The 27,041-nt window shown below is 40.4% G+C and overlaps 1 protein-coding gene across 20 annotated transcripts in view; it reads right to left on the bottom strand.

The window, feature by feature from the left end:
- PLEKHA6 (pleckstrin homology domain containing A6) overlaps nucleotides 1-27,041 on the bottom strand; it is a 235,629-nt gene that overhangs the window by 183,001 nt on the left and 25,587 nt on the right. The window lies entirely within an intron of this gene.

The raw sequence follows: 27,041 nt of genomic DNA, 5'->3' as shown, positions 1-27,041 counted from the left end.
TAAAATATTCTTACCCCCTCACACACAAACATACTCCTTCAGTTACGGAAAACAGCTTCTGTCTAATTTTATAGCAGTGCATTGCCTATTGAAATGCGCAATAAATGGAGTTGCTGTTTCTGCTAATTCAATCAATGGCTTCATTCCAGATGGCTCTTGTGCATTAATTTGTCCTTTTCTCCTATGTGCAACACTTTTAAATAGCCATTTTCTGACCATGGGGCTACAGGTCATTTCCAGACCACATTATAAAATCATTAATGAGAAATGAATATGTGAGGGATTGAATTTGTTCTCATAAACGCTACTGAATCTAAATTCATGCTTATTCCCATTATCAAAAAAAAACAACGCAGCCGCTAAAACTCACATGCAGTAATCTTTGATAGACTGACAATTCACTTTTTCATTTAAAGAAAAAGGCTGAAATCCTGTTCTTAGCCTCAGCCAAAGCATAAGTTCCTATCTGTTCCTTCGGTAAACCAAGTGCTGCCACTGCGATTGTGGCGGGTGTGCACACATGCTGGCTTGATGCACTCTCCAGAATTGTGGCAGCAATGCTTCATTTACCAGTGAAGGATAGTTTCACTTTGGCTTAGGCTACAATCAGTACTTCAGCCACAGTGAGTAAAACTACGGCTGCAATATATTCTTAATACAAGTACTAGGGGAATAGTGGTAGATGAAGATGCAAAAGCAGCATTGATTAAATTAAATGGGCATAATGCACAGAACTGCTGTAATGACCTGGCCCATATGACCCTCACCATTTCAGCCTCATCTCATCTGATATTAATACCATACAATCATTCCTGAATCGACCTGACTTAGACACAGTCACCCATGCCTTAGTTACATTCTGCCTTGACTACTGCAATGCAGTCTGTGGGGAGTCACCCTTGAAAAAGATCTGGGACCTTCCACTGTTGCAATATGTGGCAGAATAGCAATCATGCAATCCCTCCAATACTGAAAGATCTGAACTGGCTGCCAGCTGCTACCAGGCCCAATTCAAGACTTTGAGTTTAACTTCTGAAAATCTAAATAATTTGGAGCATTGATACCAATGAACTCCTTTATTAACCTGTGCAAATATTAGGATCTTCAGAAGAAGTCTTCTTAAGAATGCCAATCAAAAACACCAAGAGGCCCACCAAAGTCATGCAGCAGAAGATTGTCTGGTTTCAAACTATGGAAAGCCCTCCAGACTAACTTTTGAAAGGGCATAAAACAACTAACTTTTTGAAAGGGCATAAAAACATTTATTTTAAAATTGGCATAATATTTCTAATCTACTATGATATATTTACTGTTTGTAGACTTGATTTTAATAGCTTTTATGGTAGCATTGACTTTATTTGATTTTTTTTATGTTAAATTGATTGTATTTGTCTTGACGTACTCTTTAATGAAAAAAATTATAAGCTGCTTTGACCACTACTATGTAGTGGAATGGTGGGGTATAAATACAATTAGTAATAATAGTATCACATATGGTTCATTTTAGGAGAATAACAAGACAGTGGAGGTCAAATGCTTTGCATATGCCAAGCGCTATGTTCCAGCTAATGCTATTATTATAACTTAATTTAAAAAAGAGGTCATGGTATAATCCCCTATAGACTTTTTGGTTTTTGTCCAGTGTGTGGAGAAATCCTTAGGAAAGGGCTGTGTCTATAATATTTTAGTTTTGAGAGAAAGGACATTGGAGAGAAAAAGGATTTTTATTCCCTTCAGAGAAGGCATTAGGTCTCTCTGTCCCCTTGATTTAGCCCTACTCACAGTTCACACACCTACTCTAGCCCTACATATTTTCAGTGTATGCAGCCTCCATGATGTCTCATTGATCTTGTTCATCTGCAGCACCTACTGTCAACATAAAATTGTAAGAAGAGCCCTGCTGGATCAGGCCAAGGACCCATCTAGTCCAGCTTCCTGTATGTCACTGTGGCCCCATCAGATGCCTCTGGAAGCAAACGAGACAACTAGACAACAGATAGCCCTCCCCTGCATCTGGCATTTTGAGGTACCTTCCTTTTAACCCTGGACATTATATATCCCCATCGTGGCTTGTAATCTGCAATGAACATTTTGCTCAAGGAATCTGTCCTATCCCCTTTTAAAGGCATCTAGGCCAGATGCCATCACCGCATCCTGTGGCAAGGAGTTCCACAGACTAACAACACACTGGGTAAAGAAATATTTTCTTTTGTCTGTTCTCACCCTCCCAACACTCAATTGGAGTGGATGTCCCCTGGTTCTAGTATTGTGTGTGAGAGAAAAGAGCTTCCCTGTATCTACTTTATCCATCCCCTGCATAATTGTATATGTCTCAATCATGTCTCCCCTCAGGAGCCTTTTCTCTAGACTAAAGAGCCCCAAACGCTGTAGCCTCTCCTCATAAGGGAGGTGCACCATCCCAGTCATCATTTTAGTCACTCTCTTCTGCACCTTTTCTAGTTCCACGATGTCTTTTTTGAGGTGGGGCGACCAGAACTATATGCAATATTCTAGCTGCGGCCTTACCAGCGTTTTGTACAAACGCTAGTAAGGCTCACCTCTGTGAACATGTATGTCTTGTGAATGACCTTCTAAATACTCTCCATTGTACAACACTTAATTTTGCAAGGTTATTGCTACTGTTGAGCGATTTTCCCAACTCATGTTATCTGCTCTTGAGGGAAAGATGCAAAGCCTTTGTCAACAGACCTGACAGGCTTGTGCCACCACATCCTATGCCTCCTACCTACTCAACACACGAACATGTTTGGTGGATTTATGCATTTACTAGCAGCCCACCTTTCTCCCAGTGCAGAACTCAAGGTGGCTCACAACAGGAATTAAAACAGCTATAGGACTTAAATTCAGCGTTAGATCACAGCTAGATTAGGCCCATTGAATGAATACATAAGACTCACCAAATCTTCAAGGATTCAATGGGCTTTGAATCGCAACTTGCTCCTAGATTTCAGCCAATAAATCATATCAATAAAATCACAATTATTTCTATTCCAGACTATTCTTTTACTAACAATTATTCCTTTATTAATGAACCACTGTCACTTTGCTCATTATTTGTACCTCCACATGGTCATGGAGCCATAGATAAATAGGAGAGTCATATAATCTTTCTCATAGGTCTGAGGAAGTTGACTTGATCTGCACACTAGAATACAGCGTATCAGGCAAAATCCCAAGAAACAAATCAAAAATCAAAAAACAAAAACCAAGACAAAAACATGTGCCCATTAAAGACTAACTATTATATTTTAATGTACATTTTCATGGACATAACAGTCTTTAAGGTGCAACATGGTTTTGTATTTTTTTTTTGTTTTGGTTCATTTTGTTTTATTTGGATTTTGCTCACATTAAAATATAATAGTCTTTGATACCATGTTTTTGTCTTGTTTTTTATCTTTGTTTCTTTCAATTTTGCCTGATACACTTGCACAAAGTGACACAGCTACATCCTCCAAAATGACAAATATAAAATATAGCAGTGAATCTTTTAGGTGTCACAATGCTTTTATGTTTTGGTTTGTGTTTTTTTTTGTCCGATAGGCTTGCACAGACAAATATGGCTACTTCTTCAAAAAGTACAATTAACTGGTTTACCAATTAAAAACAAACACTGAATTAAACCAATTTTAAACATTCTGAAAATTCCTAGTGTGGTGCAGTGGAAAGAGTGATCAACTGAGACTCTGGAAGACAGAGTTCTAATCCCTGCTCAACCATGGAAACTGATTGGGGGAGTGGAGCTGGTAAATACCTCAATATCTCACTTACCTTGGAAAACCTAATGGAGTTGCTATATGTCAGGTCTGACTTGACAGAACACACACACAAAACATTTTGAAGTACAATTCTTGGAGCTGCAATTTTTAATATTTTTTTTTCAAATGCTGTAAACAATTTAGCAGCTTTATGCACCCATTCTCAGTAGGACTCTTTAAAACCCAGACATATAGAAGCACTGTTTTGCACATTGAATCTGTCATGTAGGTTTTCCAGGTCTCACATTTTGGACCTAAGGCTCAGGTTCTGAGAATCCTTCTGTGGATCTCGGGTTTTAACTGTGAAATCTCAAGGAATGAGATGATGCTAACTTGGTGACCTTAGATGCTGGGGTTCTTTCTCATTGCTACAGCACATGTCATTTAGACATGCTCAAAAGCATTTTTGTCTTTTTTTTAATATACTGCATGGTCTGGAGATGCTACCGACGCTGATTTGGGTCTTTACTGATCTGAGACATGAGTAGCATTCCTTCTAGTGCTCCAACTATCGAGTGAGCCCCTACAGCTCACAACCACAGTTTCTACTCACAGAAATTGTGAGCCAGAAGTTTCACTAAGTACAGTAAAATGTATATCCCAATAAATGGTTTAGGATTGTAGCCACATACAAAGAGATTTCATTGCTTTTGAGCAATACATTGCAATGAGCATATGTGGGTTGTCAGGTGGACTGAATTCCATTCGCTGAGAATTTAGGACCAAAGCAAAATGAGCAGGGATGAGCCCTTGTGATGTCACAAGGGAAGCAGGGGTTGGGCAGGAAATAAGCAAAGACCTCTGTGGTGACCCTGTGAGCTAAGGTGTCTGATGGAAACGGTAGGGAAGAGTATCCAGTCTTTAAAGGCACCTTACAAACAAACAAACAAAAATCTCCTCCTTTTCACCCTGAGATGATGATGATGGTTAGTCATCTCTGTTGTAATCTAAAGTATTTTGGTGTGTTTTAGTTTTGGATGAACAATAAAGATAATCAGTTTTTGCAAAATATTTTATCCTGCTAGAGATGAAAATTGCTATGTTTGGTTTGTTCAAGTGGATTGACAGTTGCCTACATTTCTCCTTGGGGTCTGTCCAAGCAGACTGTCATGATGGATACCTTCACTTAAAAATACACCACTAACTACTCCACTGAGCAGAGGAATCATGATTCAGCATTCAGTATTCTGTTGCTAGTTGCCAACTAGATGCCTGAGGGAAGTTCTTCTCTATATACACCAACTATTTGCTCATCGCATCTCATAGCCAGAGGCTTGCTATACCTGAATTGTGCTTCTATTAGAGCTAGCCTTCTCATTATTTTCTAAAATTAAAAAAAATAATGTTTCTGGACACTGCTTTAGAACTGAAGTGCATGGATTAACTGAACATTGAAGTTTTCCCTTTTATGTGCTTTAAATATCTTGACTAAACTACAAGGGCTGATCCTCAATATTTCACATTTTAAGACACCATTCTGGTAAGTTTGCAAGGTTTACTGTATCTCCCCTTACCTGCTAACCCTATCTTGCTCACACACTATGATATCCATTGGAGTAAGAAACAAATAACAAATATTGGCTACCTCCTTCTCCTCTGAATCCCAAGGGTATGCAGGGGAGCAGGAAGAGAGAGTGGATTTCTGTCACACAAAGTTGTCTCACAGATAGGTACAGTATACCTTTGAGTCCCTGGCTGGGTCTGTTTCTTTGGCCTTGCTTTGATACCTGTGTTCCTTCCAACAAAATTGAGACAAATGATACAGCACTGGAAGAAGCACCCATTTACAAAGCAGGGATGTGGCTGTATAACAAAATGGTGTTTAAAAGATCTCTCCTCCTCCCCCGCAAAACAGTGTTTTCTCATCAGGCCAAATTACTGCATTTCATATTACAATTTGGAAGCATTTCACAATCATTACTCTTCTGCTGCTTGACAAGTTAATATCCTTCTGGAGTGTATCCTCTCTCTCTTGTAAGATAAGAAAAGAGGCCCAGGCAGGCAAAGGTGCTTCATGAATTGAACTGAAGCCAAGGACTTGCACACTTGTTCCCCCAGCCAACGGACTGATCCAGATTACTGGGAGGAGCCAAACTTTTTAGAAGTTTGGTGTGTCACACTGCTGTTTTGTGAGCAACTTAGAAGATTCAATAAAAATAAGTTGATCATGAAGAGGAGAAGAAAGATGCATTTAGCAGGATATCAGGAAAAATCCCTAGGGTGGAAAAATAGTTAATGATTCTGCAAATGAGATTCACTAGCATAGCATGCTTTGAGAGAGGCTGGATGCTGCTTCTAATGCCATTGGCCAAACTCTAGTGGAAGCCCATTGTTGCATGAACATGTCACATCCCAGTGGAAAAAACAGGAGCAGCTCACCTGCAGGGAGCATGCTGATGATGAATCAAACAGGACACACTGTCAGCAGGAATCAAGACCAGCAGCCCCCGCCTTCCCACTGAGGATTCTTGCAGCCGCCACTTACATTGGATTAATTGGAGGCCTGGGTCACAGCATGCTCCCTTCTCCCCTGCCACCTGTCTGCAAGCCTGACAGTGAAACCACAGGGGTTGGGGAGGTGCCTGCCCCAATTATTATCAAGCCAGCTTCCATGGTGAACTTAACCCCTACCTACCCTCTTGCTACATCAGACCCGCACAGAGCGTCCAATGAAATAAAACAGAAGAGATGAAGAAAGAAATTCTTAGATGCCCAACTGCAAATATGGTGGTTTTAATGGTCTGCCTCTTGTCACTTGGGCCGCTTCCAGCCGACAGAACTGATAACTGAGCCTCTGCTTCCTTCAAAAGTTACTGTATGAAGAGCGCATCTCTGTCTGGGTGCAGCAAGATTATTGTGCAGTCCTTGGCTATGGCTCTACATGTCCGTTTATCCATTATTCATACCTCCCCCAGAAAATCTTTTAAGGGGATTTGCTCACCCAAGGGCCTAGATCCAATGGTGTTTAGTACTCGGACAGCCAACATCAAGAGAGTCAAAACTTTCTTTCCTTCCTCCACCCCCTTCTGCTGAGACCTTCTAGGGTGCCAAGCACCTTCCTCCTAAGGGCTTCCCAACTGCCTGGAACAGGTTTTTACAATGTGGGATGGGGAGCTGTAGAGGAGGAAGGGCATATCTTTGATTTTGGCCAAGGCAGCAACAATCTAAGCAAGTTTAAAAAGTATTTTGTTTGTGTGTGTCACATTGGAAACTGATAAAACTGAATTTGTGCCACTATTCAAGAAATAATACAGAAGAACAACATCTTTGCTAACCACACCTGAAGAAAACTGGACAAAGGGGAGAGTTTTACTGCCAAATGTGCCTGATTTACATCAGAGTTCAGTAAAGGTTACTTTTTGTGCTACAACTACCAACAACCATACTGGCTGGGGATGACAGAAGCAATAGTCCAAAGGGGTACTTATCCAAGCTCTAATTTTTGTTCATTTTACATTTTGACAGCTCATCAGAAGTAAAGGAAGTTGTAGTATGTTCAACACAGTAGCACTGCTTCTCATTTTGGCACTGAATAGCTCTGGGCAAATCATTCTCTCTCTGAATCATAATTCCATCACAACAAGAAGGCTGGGCTGGCTTTAGCGTGCTGTGGCACAAGGCTTTGTGTATTCAAGACAATGAAGAACTGAGAAATGTTTCCAAGACAAATGCAGCAGTTACGGCTTAACAAAGCTTCTATCTTTATAGGCAATGCGACAAGGCCATGTCTATTAACAGATCTCTCATCTACAGTGAGGGGACAACAGATCTTCATGAAAACAAGATGAAAATGCCACCGGTGACCCGGATAGCAAAGTAAATTCTTTTATCTCCCTGCGGATGCTCATCACTCAGATTCCTACCAGTGAGTGCTGGGACACAGAGATCCTTCAATCTAGATGCTGTTCTTGCAATTCTCAGCAATGATATTGAAAACAAGCCGAGAGCGGTCAGCTCATTAATTGATTGGAAAATAAACACAACACTCGGTGAACAGTGGTGACGCTTGTGGTGACTAGCAATTTAGAATATAGATTAAGTTGCAGAAAAGTATGATATTCAGGATACACTCAGACAGAAAAATCAGCTCTGAAAGTAGGTGGGCCTCTCCTCTGTCATAGACTCCATAACTACATCAGATCAACATGTGGAATTTTAAGCGTAAAAGTTAATTTATTACTGTTAAGCGTATAAAAATTAGAAGATTAATTTGTTTCTGTTAATTTTGAAAACTGAGAACATTTCACTCTTTGAATTAGCAGTATTAATTTGGTAGTTACATCTTTTTTTGCTGGTATAAAGAATGAGATTTACATGTCCGCTTTGTTTTTGAATCCTAATGGCACATTCATTATTTGCTCCTGCAGAAGCGGTTTTCTTGTTGCTTTGAAATCATCTTCCTCAGTCTTGTACTTTTTTTCTAAACAAATCCCAGATCCCATAACACCACTGTTAACTATGTGCAGAAGGGTAGTACCACTGAAAAATGTGAGGTTGGGGAAGTTTGCCTATCCTAAAAAATTGGAATCTCTGTTCAGCCTTACAGAAATAAATACCTATGCACCACCACATTTCCTCTACACAGAATCAATAGGTATTTTTACCACCTTCACATGGACTTTAGAACGATACTATAGAATCTGTTATAGAAAATATAGCAAATGAAAAAGAAAATAAATCAGCTTCTTTCCTACCACTACCTCCACTTGACTGAAAGGCACTGTCTCTCTGTCTCCTTTGAATAATTTAATTTGAAAAATGCTTTTAAAAATTTGGATTTGAAGTAAAACCAACACATACTGAAGGCAGCACAAAATAAAACTATAATGATTTGCAATGACCCTCCCCTAAATATAACTTTATTAGTAGAATAAGTAAATTGGCAGAATACTTTTGAATTGTCAGCACTTATCAGTGCTGTTTGTCTTCATATTTCACACATAGCTGCAAATGAAGTAGATTTCCACTGGTGAGTGCTGTCTGTCTCTCTGTTTGCTTCCTTTACTGATATGTAGTTAATTAATTTACTTCTATATTTTAGGTGTAGTATTATAATTTTTCCCTATGTTTTTTTCATTGTTAGCCAGTTGGAACACTATTTGTAACAATGTCCATTCACTTAGCTCACTGCTAGCTAAATGATTAGTTATTTTTAACTCATAAAGAAATTGATAATAGCATAACAATATATAACAGTACATAAATGAAAGTTAGCAAGGTAGCTCAGTGAGTTGGGTACATCGCTGTAGAGCCGGAGGCTGGGAGTTCGATTCCCCACTGTTGTCCTAGGAGAAGATCCAGCTTAGCCTTGAGTAGGCCACACAATCCCTTAGAGCAGTGGTCCCCAACCTTGGGCCTCCAGATGTTCTTGGACTGCAACTCCCAGAAGCCTTCACTACCACCTCTGCTGGCCATGATTTCTGGGAGTTGAAGTCCAAGAACACCTGGAGGCCCAAGGTTGGGGACCACTGCCTTAGAGTCCCCAGTACAAGAGATGAGTAAACTATATCTGAATACATACCTTGTACCCAGAAAATCCTGGAAAAAGTTTCCATAAATCAGAATTGACTTGACAGCATGTTGCTACTGCTGCTATACAAATTATAATTGTTTTAATTAATACTTTATTTCTTATTTTATCTTTTTAAAATATGTCACTATATATTTAAAGAGAACTGTATAAATAAATATTTATTATTTATTTTAGTTTTGTCTGATATTTTATGAATAAAGATTGCTTTTTTTCAGAAAAAAGGTCCAGTTACCTTCTAATATAACATACATTAAGTTAAAAGTTAATCCTGATGTTCCATGAGGCTTGCTCACCAAATTATAAGTAGACTTGTATAGAACAATGCTCTTAACATTATAGGAGCATCAGCAAATATTAATAAGAAATGTAGCAATTATGTGAAGGCTGTCAGTCTATATTTATCCCTACACAAGTGGAAGGGAAAGCAGAGAGTGCTGTAAATTAATGGAATAGCTTGGTTGCGGAAAAGTCCTAAAATCCCTGAGGAAAGGTGTTTTGAGAATATCACTCTAGGGCCAAAACCAGAACTGACTGCAGTTTGTTGACATGAAAATACATACGTAGTGAATGTATAAAATTTGGAAATAGAATCTAATGTATGTGAAGCTCAATGTTGTGATAATGGTGACTTTTGTTTTTAACAGACATTTCAGATGACAAACAACACTGTTTTCCTCAGATTAAGATCAGAGCTCCACCCACACCAAGAAGGACAGTCATTCCTAAAAGAATGAGAAGTGCATCTTGCAGCACCAGCAGATGGGTTGGGCACTCTGCTGTTTTGCTTTTAAAATAAAATAAAATAAAATAAAAATCACAGAGGAAAGGGGAAGTCCATACAGATACTCTCGACTTGATCCTCAGACAGCTGGAGACTCTTTTGAGATTCCTTTGGCACCAGAGAATTGTGCCGATATACAGTGTGCAAGAGAATGATGCAGCAGCAGGAAGCATGCCTGTTCCAGATAAACAGCTGGCCGCCTCTGTGAGTAATAACCGTATAGCTGTATATGCATCCCATCACCTCGAATATGGCTGCTGGGGCTGCAGCACCACATGTTCCAACTGCCCTTCAATGTGAAACTTTTTGAGGAATTATATAATTTGGCACAAAGAAAAGTAGATGCTGCATCAATGAGGCGACAATGCCACAGAGGATAAGCCATAGAGGACACCATGTAACTTCTTTCTAAGTAAACATGTACGGAATTGTCCTGTTAACCCCTCTGTTTTGTGCATTTGGTCATTAATGCTTGTGGGTGCACAAGGGCTCAGAAAAGTAATTTTTTGGATTACAACTCTCAGAATACACAGCTGGCGGTCAGGCTGCCTGGAGGATTCTGGGAGTCAACATCCAAAGAGGTAGTTCTGGAAGAGAGAGAAAGGATACTTGCTAATGAAAAATAGGTGTCACTCCTGTACAGTATAAGGAAATTAGGTACACAATTTTTGTTAGCTAAGGCAGGCTGTGTAGTAGACATAATTCACTAGAAGCAGCACCAGTACAGCAGCCAGAGTTGTTTAATGTTCCTGAAACAATCAGTTGTATTCTTCTGCTTCTTTCCGCTTCTAGAAACAAAGAGCAGCCCTGTTTTGTTTTGTTTTGCCAGGAGAGTATCATTCCAAATGGAAAAAAACAAAATGGAAAAACAAAACAGAAGCTGTTCATAAAGCAGCAGAAGAATATATGTCTTGACCTGTGTACACTATCGAGAAACAAGGGGTGAGAGGGTAACAGCCTGTTAACCTCATCAGTTCCTCAAAACAGAACTCGAATCTATTTGTGAACACATAAGTGTTCACCTGCGCAGCTTCCATCTCCCCCCAAAACACCTCCAAGACCTACACCTGGCTGATCAAAGTGAGAGTAATGTGGGCCGGCTGTCAACACAAACCAAAACCTCTCCTGCCAACTGTGACACAGAAGTACAAACCCTCATGGCAGAGGCCTTTGCACTACTTCCTTTTCTCAAATGAGTATCTCAGTCCTAGGAAATGGCCCGCTGAGTGAATAACACAATTTAGGAAGGTGCGGCAGCCTGGCCCAAAGGGGAAACCCAAAACAAAAAACAACCGGCTTTGTTCCCAGGAGATTGTACAGTGGTGCCTCTTAAGATTATTGCCTCGCAAGATGATTAATCCGCAAGACAATTGGTTTTTGTGATCACTGTTGCGCTTCGCAAGACAATGTTTTCTATGGACGGTTTTTGCAAGATGACAATTTTTCCACATTGGAATGCATTAAATAGATTTCAGTGCATTCCAATGGGGAACCACGTTCTGCAAGACGATGTTTTCTATGGACGGTTTTTGCAAGACAACAATTTTTCCCCACTGGAATGCGTTAAATAGATTTCAGTGCATTCCAATGGGGAACCACGTTCTGCAAGACTATGTTTTCTATGGACGATTTTTGTAAGACGACGACTTTTCCATTGGAATGCCTTAAATAGATTTCAGTGCATTCCAGTGGGGAACCATGTTTCGCAAGACGATGTTTTCACAAGACAGCGTTTTTCATGGAATGAATTAACATCGCCTTGCGAGGCACCACTGTACAATGAAAGCTTTGCAGTGGTTGAAATCCCCAGTGATATGGCTTTAAAAGAGATTTGTTTTGGAAAGGAAATGCACAGTTTCAAGGAGGGAAGGCTCTGTGGCTGTCAGCTATTGTAACTAAGAGGGACTGCCAATTAGAGGCAGAAGGTCTCTGGATAAAGGATATCAGGGACAAACAAAAGGAAAAATCAGCTGGTCTTGGAAAGTGTATGATCTGGCTGACCTATTAGTTAGTTAGGCATCCTTGAGTCTCGAGAGACTATGGTAACGTACTCTGTATGGAGGACTTGGAACAGCGACTAGTGTGGCTGAGAAGGCAAATTCAAGAGTGACAATCCCTTCCGCACTGAAGACAAATGCAATCTGTCCCCTGTCCAGCTCCCTGATTTTGTTGCTTTTGTGTCTGCCTCTTTGTCTTGTCCTGCTGGACAAGGGTATCTTCAAATTGGGAGAAGCCGTGATGCAACGCCTGCCTCCAGGCTGAACACTCAGATGTCAGGGTTTCCTATATCTATATCAGGTATAGGCTGGCCTATATCTTTTGTCGAATCCACAAGGTTCTTCTCATATTTGTAAAAAGGATGCAAAAATCATGTGAATTCATTGCCAAGGCCAGGGGTGGGAACTAGGACAGAGGACTGAAAGTAAGTTGGTTTGGGGACTACAAAACCACTGGCCGTACTAGCGGGAAGGCACTTGAACTTGTCTGGGAAAGTGGCATTTCCATTCTCTGATACAGTCATAGTTAGCATCGAGGGTACACTCTGAAAGAGGGAAGCTCACCACCACCTCCTTTGGGACTTAGGTTGGTCCTAGTTAATATTAACCAAGGCATTTAGGTGTGGGGCACGTTCTTTCAAATCTTCAAGCAGCAATTTTCATGTCACTAAGGCCTTAAATACAAACAACATTAAAACATTGGGCGCAATTCTACATGCCTCTATATTTCACTCTAAAGAAAGCAAGAGTTTTAGAGTTTAAAATGGGGGCTCTTCAATTGCATGATATTATGCATTATTGAGCTCTGAAATGAATGAGCAACAGAAAGCTGTTGCTGTACAGCTAAAAAGATTTCTCCCATACCTTATATTACAAGAAGGTCTTGATAATCTCTTGGTGGGATACCAGTCAGTAAGGGTCTCTCTTTGCTTTAGAGGGCCATTTTATTCAGCCAGCTCAAGGTGCTTGGCTAAGTGACAAGGCTGATCCACTTCAGGTTGCAGGTAAATGTTCCAAATTTAAAATGCTATCATAGAGAAAAAGCCCCACGGCCTGTACCCAGAGGTTTTCTGAGTCAGGGAGTAGGATTTAGCTTGATGCCATTTTTTCTCCGCAAAGGAAGGAACTTTCCCCACATTGTGAAATGCTAACATTTGCAATGTTCACCTGCAGCCCAATGGTGTGCAATGCAGATCCACTTTACTTCTATATTCTACTGAAAGCAATTTATTAAAAGGATTTCCACAGATTCCCCAAACTATATAGCTCTTGGGCCACTGGGTCCCCCTATCAAAGAAGGTCAAGCAATACAGCTGTTCATACAAGAAATAAATGTACCTTATAGATCTATGAATCAATGTCATTGGCTTTTTTCCACACATACCTGGCTCCATCCAAAATCAAACAAAGGCAGAAGTCAAGCTCCTTTAGCTAATCTGTCACCTTCTGAAGCACAGCCTGGGATTAAATGGATTGTTTCCTTGTTTTCAAATGTGGCTCTCTTTGTTCTCTACCAGCCCACCCATTTTTTTTTCTTCTTTTAACTTGCTGTATCCAGAATTGGTCAGCTGTTCCCTGAACACTGCCAGTGCTTTGATCTTGCCTCCCAAGGAGGCATCATGCTCTAGGGATCAAGTAAATGCTGCAATCACCAAAGCAGATGAGTGAGCTCTCCAAAATGATCTGCCTGATAGCAAAGAGAAGACACAGCCACACACTCAAAAGAAGGCCACACACTTTTCGAAAAACACTGGCTGTTTGACATCCTATTTTTTCCTTTAAGCAAGAAACACTCTTCTGAAACAAACATGTTCAATGTTATTGCTTGCTTTTTAGCACATATTTTAAATACGTTCAATATTAAAACAACTGACTATTAGCAACACCATTAGCGGAGACACCATTCTATATTTCCTACAGAATTTCTATATCCAAACTCCACTTTTCTTAAATTTCATTGCCTTTGAATTCAGATTGATAAATGTTGTATTGCCTAAACGTTTAGTAGTGATAATCTCTTTTAAAACATCCAAAACTTTCTAAATCTTTACTTTCTTTAAAAGTTTATCAACTATCTGTTGTATGAAACATAATGTCCTGAGAAAAGAAGTTTCAACAAAGGGTTTTTATTTATTTGCTGCCTGCCCCAACTAAGATCTCTCTGTGTATGGCATAGTATTACCATTAAAAAATAAATTCTTGAAAAGCCATGCATGTCCGATTGCTGCAGTCTCACTGATGTGTATATTATAGGAAACAGATGTTAATGCTGAAACGAGTCAACTTCACATGTATTTATTCAAGTGCTGCTCATTGGTTTTGCTTTCAGGAATATAGATCAATTCCTCCTGAGTATCCATAGCTGGATTTGTAATAGGATCTCGAAATGTTCTCATGCTGAATCAGTTCAGGATTACTGTTTTTAAGAAATATCCACTAAAGCTAATATGAATGAAATCTTATCATACAAGCAAATAGCTAGAGTGCTTATTTTCCATTGACATTTGATGTAGAGGGTGGCTACAGGTTTTGATAATCTAGCTGAGTAACCCTATCCTTGACTTAAGCCTACTGTGCAGAACGGTTAAGATGGCTTCCAGTTTCCTCTTTCACCAGGGGAACTCAAAAGACCAGCTATTTATGCATACATGCAATCTTTCCATCATCCTTCCACTTCCCACCCATAACTGCAACAGAGGACAGGGTTCTGGGTAATTCTTCCAAACTACCAAGAAACTCTAATCTCATATATGAGGGGTGGGGAATGTCTAGCCCTCAAAGTGTTTTTGGACTCCATCTCCCATCAATGCTCATTATTGGCTGTACTGGCTAGGGCTGATAGGAACTGTAGTCCAACAATGTGTAGAGAGCCTTACATTCCCTACTCCTGCTATTATATGAAGACATGTAGGTGCAGCAACTTTTTATGCATCTAAGTTGCACAAGTGGGGAAGGCATATTGTTAAAGTTTTGCAGCTAACATTTGCCTTCTTACAGGGCAGTTAAATAGAACACACCAGATCTCCTATCTACTATATTAAAAAAAGAACCTGCAAGGGGTGAGATAGAGATTCAGAGTGGTACCACAGGGCTGCTAAAGCAATTATCCATCTATCCATCTATCTATCTGCCATAATAAGTGGCAACAATTGGAAACCCTAGAAGTTTATTCCTGTCTGGATTCTGTCTCTTTAACAGTTGCTTGATTTACGGGCTTTCCTGTGTTTATCTCAATGAATAGCTTAAACCTGCAAATGTCTGTATATGGTGTCAGACATGTTTTTAAAAAGGCTGATTTTTTAAAAGGGGGCAAGAGTTCTAAGTTTAAATCAACACCTATTTTCAGGGCTGGTCCTATCATTAGGTAGAGTGAGAGCAGCAGATTTGAGTCACCTAAGGGCAGCAAGTTGTTACTTGTTACTGTATTTTCAGGAGCAGGAAGATAAGGTGCTTTTAAAGTTTTCTGCTTTATGTGGCAAAAGGCAATCAGTCTGTTTTGAGCACTTTTACTTGGGTGTGTGGGGGGGTACCATTTGCTACACTACCTCAGGTAGCAAAATATCTTGGACAGCCATCTCTATCACATGCTGTCTCCCATTCACAGGAAGGATTCTGTTTTCATAGCTCCTATGATGACGCAACATAATGAGGGGAGAGTATGTTTGCTATATGGAGGCCTATTGCAACAGCTTCCTCTAAGAGAGCAAGCTCAGCTTGTCCTCCTGTATGAAAAGGGGGAGGGACCGGGTGGTTCAGCACCAAAGTAGCATGTTTGCTGACATGAGCTGGGGACGCCAGGCTGGCACAAAAGCCTTCTCATTATCTCTTAATTATTGCTTTTGCAGTTCCTGCAATTAACGCCTGTCTGAGTGGCTGCTGGTGGAGCTGGAGATGTATTAGATTCAATCAAGCAGCTGAAGGGCCAGTTAGGAGTAGGAGGCCCCTGCACTCCACTTCCAGAGGCCACCAAGGTAAATGAACTGGGATGGAATGAGGAAAGGCCAGAGGTCAAGGCAGGAAGCTTTTGTGGAGCAGAGAGAGATGAAATAATGGTTGAAATATGACCCATTCACATAATTAAATAAGCCTCTAGACTTAAGATGGGCTACTACACTCATTTCTTTGATTAAAGCTTTCAGAGTGTTCCAAATTAGAATATTCCAAGATGTAATACCGTGAACAAATGGATCCTAGAACAAATCAAGCCTGAAATTTATTTGATGAAACTGAGGCTGTCCTACTTTGGGCACATCATGAGAAGGCAAGATTCTCTGGGAAAGACAATAATTTTGGGAAAGCTTGAAGGTAGCAGTAAAAAAAAGGAAGACCAAGTATGAGATGGATTGGCTCCCCAGCCTTGGGTTTACGAGAGCTGAGCAGGGATGTTGAGGACAGATCATATTGGAGATCTCTCATTCAAAGGGTCACCATATGTTGGACACAGCTTGATAGGCACATAAGAACAATAATACACTTACATTTGTCATGCATATTTTAAAGGCACTTTTCCAGGCCAAGATGATAATCTAGGGCCCCAGGGACCCTTCCTCACTTTCTCTGTCCAATCTCTTTAGGCAAACACCATGAAATGTACTGCCAGCTGTTTTTACATCTTAAATAAATGCATTTATTTGTATTTTCTTTACTAATATATCCCTATGTTCCTCTAAGACATGCCACTCCTTCAGTCTCTCCTGCTCCCTCTGACCATAGCCACAACCATCATAGCAGCTGGTGGTGTGTGAGCAATGCATTTCTACCAACAACTATATATTGTTATGAGCTATACCTGCTGTAATGCACATTATTTGAGGATTGCTTCCTTTTGAATGGGAAGTCAAGGTCTATTGGCTGAAATCCTGTGCTAAGCCACAACTAGAGCAGGCTCATTGGAATCAATGGAAACTCTGGAAAGCTGACTTATCAAATCCCTACTAATTGAATTGGCTTATTTCAGTGTGACTTACTGTGCTGGACCTAAGCTTTTAATGGACCTGAGCCATTAATTTTGCAAAAGATGCCAGAGATTAAAACTTCTGGAACTAGTTTTATTTTGGATTGTCTCAACACAATGTTCTCAAGCCAAGAAATATTCAGAAGAGATTTACCATTGCCTTCTGCACAGTACTAACAAGAGTAAGCTTGAATGTTCCTGCTGTTGTCTGAGAAACATCCTCCACATCTGTCACTTTCCACTTCTGCTGTTGCCCGGTAGCTGTCCTTCATGAGTTTGTCTTCATCACCATTGGAACTATCAATTCTTTTCTGTTAATGTAACCATTAATTCTGAAGAGGGTGGATGCCTCTTAGCCTGCTATCGCCCAACGTTGACCATTCAGCCCTGGGTGAACCTCATAGAAATCCAAATTTTTACGGAGACTAGTCTCCTGATGGCATTGCTCTCAGCTTCCCTGACACAGTCCAACTCCATCACCACAATAAGGCACACATCCAAGAGAACATTACTAATTCACAGGGTCACCATAAATTGGAAGTGACTTAATGGGACATTACAACAAGAAGGACTCATTTGCTAATATTGCAGGCGACGCAGGTGCCTGTATATCTGGTCTGGATTCTCGTAAGGCATTGCAGTATTAGCACCACACCTTAAGCCACAGGTCTCTTCCCTTATCATATGGATTTTGAAGTGCCTCCCATGCCTAACCCAAATATCCCTTCCATGTAATCCCTGAGAAATATAGAAAGCTAACTTATACCAAGTTAGATCATTAATTCATCTAGCTCAGGATTGGTGGCAGGTAGGATTCTTTCCTAGCACAACTTGGAGATGCTAGAAATATGACCTGAGCTGATATCTATGCAAAGTGTGTCACTCATAAGCAGCATTTAATCTGAGCCAAAACAGTATGTCAGCATAACCCATCCAAAATGAGTCTCCTCTCCCCTTCTGGCTGTCATTGCAGCTGCTAAGGAACAGTTCCTTCCCTCCTGAGGAAAGCACAAATAGTGACTATTATTACTTTGTATTTCTACTCATTAAAACCGCAGTCCCAAACATATGTTAAAAGTAAATAAAACAACCGCCCAACATAATTCATTGTTTTGAAGTGAGTCACAGATTCAAAGCTTCCTTATTCTGCTTCGTAAATCCTTATCGAAATCAATCTGCAGCTGAACATTTGAAGAAGATATGCTTCTTATAAATGCAGGAACATGAACTATTTGAGCGAAGCTTTGGTTTGCATTAGCAGATGAGTTCTTGCGGAGCTTATATTGCAAAGCTCATATTATATTTAATTGCCAATAGCAATGTCAAAGAATCTGTAATAGAATTAAAACAAAAACATTTGGTAGCCAGTTAGATAAAACAAAACTGGACCAAAATCAAAACACTAGGGGAAAATTATTCAATAGGGCTTTGGATATACTTATTCAGCTGAAATACACAATGTGAGTATTTGTGAGTAGATCTGCTATCTGAAGTTTCATGACTGCAAGTCTTTAATCAAAGAAAATAATTTGTCAAAGAATTTCCACTCAACCCTAATAAACACTTTCTACAACTTAAGGCAGCCTTTGCCTTCTTGTTCTTTCTACCATAGTGGTAAGAACATTCCATTACAGCCTCATAGTGAATATCTCATATATCCAATCATCATGCAGCCTTAACATACAGCAGGGGCTTTTGTTTCAAAACATTTCTCATTTGAAAAATTCTGATCTGGTGGTAAAACATCAGTGTCTACAATATTAAAGCTGTCAAATATTTTTTTTGAGAAAAGCTTTCACCTAGCTCAGTCTTTCCCACCCTGGCACCCTCCAGATGTGTTGAACTGCAGTTCCTATCATCACTACATTGGCCATTATTATCTGGGGATTGTGGGAGTTGTAGTCCAATATATCTGGTGTGCCCCAGTTTGGAGGAAATGGATTTGCTTCCTCCATGTCTCATTAACTTGAGATTGCACACCGTTTCCTCCTAAAATCTTGTGGTGACCTTAATACAAAATCAGTCTCTTCCCTCTGTCTTCAGCTGTCGCTAGAAAGCTCCTGCTTTGCGCATGATGATGAACTCTATTCAATAGAAGCAGACTCTATCCCAAACAGGGCTGACTGCAAAGCATAGGACCTGAGCTGCATACCAAGCAGTTACAAGCCAAAACCCTGCAGGAAGAATCTACAGTAGATGAGAGGAAGGAATATATATATTAGAGAAACTATCTTTCTAAGGCACTCGGCAGCTATATTTGCACTGAATATACAGCAAGGTTAAAAACCAGCATTATTATGAAATAGACCTTGCATCTAGAGGAATCAGGCACACCATATGTTTACATATTGCCATTTTTCATAAATGGAATAAAATGGAAAAGGATGCTCCTTTTGAAACCTAGTTCTTGCCTGGGCCTAGTGGTTTTTAAAATATATTTTTAGGACAGTGGTTCTCAACTATTACTGCTACTGGCAGGACACTGAAGCGAGACACTGACTTATCATAATATGAAATTATTAATTTTTTAATCCTTGTTTGGTATTTGCTGGTGCTTCACTCATAACAATACATTTTATTTACAATAATACCACTGTAATTCTTAATTTTCTCTATGTGCTTTACATTTACCATGGCAGTAAATGTTCTGCTTAACATTACTGTATTAGAATTTTCAGCCACTAATGGAAGTAATTTGTTTGTTTGTTTACATTTATTTCCAACAACACCACTATCATTTTTAATGCCCTTCAAAACTATGAGGAACAGTATATTGTTGCAATCTATCAATTGGATAATGCAAAGTCATTGGTGCTGAATGGGCAATTAAGAGCAATAAGCATTACAAAAGACACGTTCTTTATTTGTTGATAAGGCCCAAGCCAGTTGGTTGCATTTTGGGGCTCTCTGTGAAGTATGAGGCTAACAACAGAGACTGTTGTGCACCTACATTTCCAGGTATACCATGACACCTCTGTCCCAAAACCATTTTCAGTGGTGCACTGCTAAAAGTCAATGACAAATGGGGGCAGGGGGGAATACCCAGCAAGAAGCAAGGCATGCTCACTTAAAAGGGACCCTAGTTTAAAAGCAATCCCAGAAAATCCCTTTGAAACAAGCATTTCCTCTTTCAGAGGGGGCCCTCCAGCTCAGTCACAAACATCTGGCAGTGCAGTCTTGAGAATGCCCCCAAATCCCCAATGGTAAGCAAAGATAGCAGGGATTGAACCTGGCAGCCTCCAACCATTTGAATACTGCGTCATACATCTATTGTGTCACCTGCCCAGACACAAGAGTGGGCACAAGACACAAAAGTGGACAGGATGATTTTTGTACCAGAAAACTTTGTTGTCTGAGGTAAAAGACAGGAGGGAGTTCACTCTCAGTACACATAAAGTGGCCAATGGCAGCTGATGCTCACTTCCACAGTAGTGGGCAGCCTTCCAATGCCTGTAAGGACAGCTGCATGCTCTGCCTATGAAGAACAGGGCAGGCCGTGGGGCACACCCAGCCCTGCTCTCTGCCAGCTTATATATGTTCCTCACATCTATCCAATGGGGTGTCCATCTTACTCCTGTATAATGGTATAACCCACTTTGCATCTCCCAAAGGAGGCTGAGAAAACTCTATGCAATGAATGCACTCTGACCAGCTGGTTGCTGCTATCTCCAACTCTTCATTATTATTATTATTTATTTATTTGTCTATCCTCCTTTTCCTCTAATAAGCTCAAGCAGAATACATGACTCACCTCCTCACTGCTTTATTTCATTTATTTATATATTTATTTAATTTATATGCCGCCCACACTACCCAAAGGTCTCTGGGCAGCTTTATCCTTAACCCTGTGAAGTAGGCTAGGATGAGAGGATGATTGGCCAAATGCTATTGTTGAGTTTTCTAGCCCAGTGAAACATGTATCATCTTGGAGCAAGAGATAAGAACGGTTTGACAGGGTCTGGGGCACATGAAATTCTTCTGCCCTGCTAGCATACAGCTGCTTAAGCATCTCCAAAAGGTATAATCCCTCTTGTGTCTTGGATCTTTACAGCCAACCTAACTCTATTTTGTTCTCATAGTCTAACAGTTCCAAAAGGAACTTCACGTTGAATAGAAAACAAGTGGCCTCAATCGACTGATCAGAAAGGTGGTCTCAAAACCAAAGGGACACATTCTTCTTTGTTCCCTAGCCACATATGCACACACAGAAAAACCTTTCAGTAACACCAGAGGATTATGGCCTTCACGCCAGTCACAAGGGAGGATTAAAACGTAATGCATATGTCTGGCTAGTGTTTGCATAGAATTATTTGCTGCCTGACATCAGGTCTGGGCTGAAGAATGAGCAGGGTCTGGAGATAAAATGGCACACCCTCCCTTCCAGCCAGACAGCTCCATAACCTCCTGCTGAACTTACTCATGTCAGAGATTAGAATAATAATAGCCAATAAGAAGCTGCACTTCAGGTTGCAACGTAGGAAATGTCCAAAAGGAGGCAGGAAGGAGCTTTTCAGGGTACATTGTATAGTATATGGTTTTCTTAACATAATCTCGTGGTACTTTAAAAACTATCCTCTTTATTTGGCATAAGGTTTTGTGAAAAGTTCTCTTCAGATGTACATCTGTAGCCTCAGTAAACAGACATTTCTACAGCCATGGGGTGGAGGGGAATGTGCATGTAATGGCAATACAAAAAATCCAGCGTGGTGTTGGCCTTAGTGGTCATTATGCATCATTAGCAGTCTTTGCAGATTCTGATCTTATGGTATATGGACTATAATAAATGCTTGTCTACTAAAACAATGCTTGATGCATCTGAAAACATGGACAACAGTCCACACGACTTACTCATTTACAGTATTTCTCTCTCTCTCTCTCTTTAAAATATTCATGATTCACCTTTCCCCTCAAGAGGACCCAAGGTGACTTACAATATTAAAACAAACAATATTAAAAGAAATGCCAAATAAAGCATGTTATGCCAGGGCTACACTATGAAAATGAATCGGGAGATGGATTGGGGTATTTGAAGTTGATTTAGTCATATGGTAATCACGTGGTTTTGGGGTCAGTTTGTACGTACATCCTCCGAGGAAACTTTGAGTCAATTTTTAAACTGTGCAGTATATTCATCAAGGGGGCTACATGGGCTTTTAGAATCATTGCATTTCAGGCTTCATCCTGCACTCACCCACCCTCAAGCTGACTGCCTCTCACAGCAACTCTCTGCCACTGCTGTGGTGTTATTTTTAATATTTGTTTTAATATTTTTTTATTTCTTTCAAAATGGTATAGCGTTGGTTCAATATTACAGAGAGAAGAAAATAAAACAGACTGCACATGCGCACAGATACAGAAGGAGAAGGGGGGTGAGTGAGGGAAATGACAGCTGGGGCTGGTGAGAGGGAAGGCATACCAGGCTCTCTTTTCTATGCTCCTTTTTCCTGGTTTCCTTCAGCTTCAATTACAAGCAGGAGAAATGAAGAGGGTGGGGAGGAAGCAGAGGGACTCTTACATTCTTACTCATGCCTCTCACAGCTACTTGCCACTGCTACCACCAGTGTTATTTTTAATATTTTTTAAAAAAATATGGGAAAAGTGGGAAAGTGCTAGATTAATATTACAGATAAAAAAACCAAAGCGGGAAACAGTACAGATAGAAATATCTGTACAGATATATATGTAAACAGATCCAATTGCAACCCATAAACTTGGCATCCCTTACTTGACAAGCCTCACAGACACAATTTACATGGACAGAGGCATTCACATATGCCAAAATAATTTAAAATAAATCAATTTCACAAGCAATTTAGAGTAAATGACCCTCTTATGGCCAAGTAAAATATCTTGCTTTCCAAAAAACAAAACAAAAAAACCCACCACATTTATAGGGCAAAAAATCCACATTCCCTCTGTGTTGTGAAGTTGAGCTTTTAAAAATAGTTTTCAAACATGCTAAATGAATGATTTCTTAAGCTTATGCCAAACTATCAACGAAAAATATCTCAGACTCATTCTACCGTGGGAGAGGGGGAAAAGGAAAAGAGGTATCGCAACAACTTATTACACCAAACCATTCTAGAGATCAGTAATCATGAATCCATGTAGAGCCTCAAACCCCCACAGCACATTGTGTAGTTTGTGCAGTATTGGTAGCATCTGTGCTTGGCACAGCTTTAAGAAGACCTTTTATGCTTTCTTCAAGCAGAAAGTATGTGGATGGAAAAATTGACATCTGAAATCCAGTGGAAGAGCCACGAACATAATTTTATGTATAAAGAAAGCAGTTCTTATAATATCAAAAGGAACACAGGTATAGCAGTAAGAAATAATATTTGCATTTATTTTGAAACATTACCACATCATTCAAATATCCAGCATCTGCCCAAGATCATTTATTTCAACTTGAGGCACATGTTTTGGTTCTGACTCATGAGTATACCTCATTCCCCACCTCTGCTTCTAAATAAATGCTGCCAAATTCTCCATATGGATCACCTTGATTAGCCTATATCAGGTGGATAATTCCCTCACTATCACATATTGCCAAGAATTACATTTGGAAATAGTATGGAAATTCTGCATATGATGCAACCAATCTAAGTTGTAAGATGGTAAACTACCTTACACATTACAACTGTCAAAAAAGGTCCTATTTCCTACAACCTCTGTGTCAGATGCTAACAATTAACCTGGTCATCTGAATGCACGTTTTATTCCCTTGCATTCTCCAGTTTGCAATTTGCTATTTCTCCTTCTTTCTTTATTTTCATACCAGTTAAAGACCAGTCATTCCTGCTCCCTGGTTGCCATGGATACTAAGCAAACATGGCTGCCCTACAGGATTTTCAGCAAGGTCAGAAAACTTTAGAGACCAATATCTTGAAAATACACAATATCATTCCAAATTTCAATCTGCACTTCCTAAAGTTAGCCAAGCCTTGAATTATTAGATATGTAGTTTGGAATGAATACTAAATTTGTTCCATCACTGGAGCCCAGATAAAAAATGCAACAGTAAAACATTCATGGGTTGCATTGTTACAACACTAGGAGGGCCAGTCCCTTTAATGTTGTTGTTGTTTAGTCATTAAGTTGTGTCCGACTGTTTGTGACCCCATGGACCACAGCACGCCAGGCCCTCCTGTCTTCCACTGCCTCCCAGAGTTGGGTCAAATTCATGTTGGTAGCTTTAATGACACTGTCCAACCATCTTGTCCTCTGTCGTCCCCTTCTCCTCTTGCCTTCACACTTTCCCAACATCAGGGTTTTTTCCAGGGAGTCTTGTCTTTTCATGACATGGCCAAAGTATTGGAGCCTCAGCTTCACGATCTGTCCTTCCAGTGAGCACTCAGGGTTAAGTTTTTTGTGGTGGCAGCAGCAGCTGTTATTAGCAATTCAGCAATATCCCTTTGAATAATTTTTGGAAGGGTACAAGCACAGTGGCTGTGAAGTAGCCACAGTGGCTAGAAACCAAACCCCTTTGCAAAGAAAATAATCAACAGCAATGTTCAGACACTGAAATGATAATGAATGAGGCGATTCATCATAAGTACAATTTAAAGTTACCCTCCCACTGGAGGGGGAAATAAATTGCTTGCCAGGGCAAATGAACTGATGTTGGCTGTGCGTCATGTGAATGGAACATTATGAAATGATCTAAGTAACAGCCAAATCATTATAACTGGGCTTCTTTGGGCAGGTGTGATTGAGCCCTCAGACAACAAAGAGAAAGCGGGGCTGAACAGCATATGAATAACTCTTCACTTTAATGACTCGCGATGGCCTTGCCTTCATATCAAATCATTTTTTAAAACTGAAAAAGCCTACCACTACCAATTTTAAAATTTCATTCGGAAGGGCGAGGAAGCTGCAGGAGTGTAACAAGGGCAATTTTAAAAGATGGTAAAATTGCTTCTATACCCACAAGACACTGCTAGGAGAGCTCTTGAGCCATTCCCCCCCCCAAAAAAAACCATAACCCCACTTTTTTTTAAAGAAGGTGCTAGGGGCCCAAAGGTGTTAAGAGACCAAGTTTGGGCATGGGAGCAGATACAAAATGCAGCTCACGGATGGACTGTTGCATGTTGCCCCCTGCTAGCATGGATGTTGAAAAGGATAAAATATGGAACATTGTAGGATTCAGCAGTGCAGTTTTCATGAGGCCATGTGGAAACCTGGCCATGCTACTCTATGGACGTGACTGCATGTCAGAGTGGAAGCAGCCAACCTCTGTGCTCCTGGATCAGTGATGGAAAAAGTTCCTTTTTCAGACTACAACTCCCAGAATGCCCCAGCCAACATGGCCCATGCTGCCGTACATAATGATACTCATGTGCTGTCAAGACAATTCTGACTTATAGTGACCTTTTTCAGAGTCTTCTAGGTAGAGTATGCTTAGAAGTTGTTTACTATTCCCTTTTTCTGGGGGTGCCCTGGGATTAAATATCTTGCCCAAGGCCATAAAGGCTGTCTTTACTTGCAGAAGGCACAGTGAGTAATAAAACCCCCAACCTCCGGCTTCACAGCCAGATACCTAAACTACTGGGTTATCCAATCAGCCCTAACACTTAATTAAGAATGTTTGCCATTGCCCTCTGCTGGATAGAATAGATGTGCAGCCCTATAACCTCCACCGTATCGTCATTCAGGGAAATTGTCTTTTGAGTTCAAGCATGAAGCACTAAACATGTGCGTCTGTCAGCAATCTGAATGCTGCTATTTTCCTAGGTGGCTTCAGATTTATTGAACTCTGTTATTATTGGGCTTAAATAGCTTGGCAGGCTGCCTGCTACCAGGATGGCAATTGCTTGAAAGCCATTTGTCACACAGCTTGCTCTGTCCTTATTTCACTTTTCTCAAGACAGAAGGAAGCCTTTCGAAGATAGTTACAGAACGAGAGGGGAGTGGGAGAGAGAAGGGCAAGCAGAGTCCTTTGCAATAACCTCCCTTCCCCCACAAGGCAATATTGTCCCCTGCTGAGGATGCCACGCACTGCAAACCCTGGCTAAGAAAATTCATTATGACAGTTCTATGCCTATTTGGGGAACCAGGAGGTAATTAATGCAGTTTGGGGGATTGGTTTTGCTATTTTGCATCTGTATGAAGAACATTTCACTCTTCCTATGTGACCAATTCTTCCTCTGTTTCAACCGATGCCTAAAACAGAAAGCCAATGGGGGTTCATTAATATCAGGCTGCTGACTAATGCTGCACAGTAATGAATTCAGTATGAAAACCTTGATTAAAAATAGTTACAATTCTGTATTCCCTTCCTGCCCATAAGGAAGCTTTCTCAAGAACTTTCAGACATTCCCAGTTTTTCAGATAATAAGGCATCTTGGGCCCTCTTCCATAGGGTTTCTGCACAAGATTACTTCCTTACATTTACAAAGTAATAGCCAGTGTGTGGCTGCACAGCTCAGTCAATCAGGTACCTGACTGATGAACTAGAGGTTAGGAGTTTGATTCCCCCGCTATGCTTTCTGGGAGAAGAGCCAGCCTGTATAGCTCTAGGCAAGCTGCACAGTCCCAGAGTAACCCCAGAAGGAGGGGATGGTAAACCGTTTCTTGTTAGAAAACGCTGGAAAGGGTTACCTTAAGTCAGAGTTGACTTGATAACATGTAATTAATTATATTTATGAGTTACTCAGGACAATTTAGTAGATAATAGGTTAGGATTCAGGATACCTCATATCAAATGCCCACTTGGCCATGGAAACTTATTGGTGGGGGTGGAATAAATATTTCACTTACCTTCAAAGCCCTATTAGGGAGGCTGTAAGTTGGTTCTGACATGGCAGCACATAACATGCAGAGCCAGTATCAATAACCCTCAAAAGCATCATATAAACGGTCTTCTTTTCTCCAAAGTGCTTCAGCAAGGATCTGCCACATTCTGTTTTACTTGACTTCTTGATCTTCTGGATGGATTACCATAGCCATTAGAGCCACCATCTGGCACAGGGTAAGCCAAGCCTAGCAGAACTCTGAG

This window comes from Pogona vitticeps, chromosome 4 (genome assembly GCF_051106095.1).
Source record: "Pogona vitticeps strain Pit_001003342236 chromosome 4, PviZW2.1, whole genome shotgun sequence".
NCBI lineage: Eukaryota > Metazoa > Chordata > Lepidosauria > Squamata > Agamidae > Pogona > Pogona vitticeps.
Note: the sequence above shows the minus strand (reverse complement) of the source record. Positions and strands in the feature narration are given on the sequence as shown.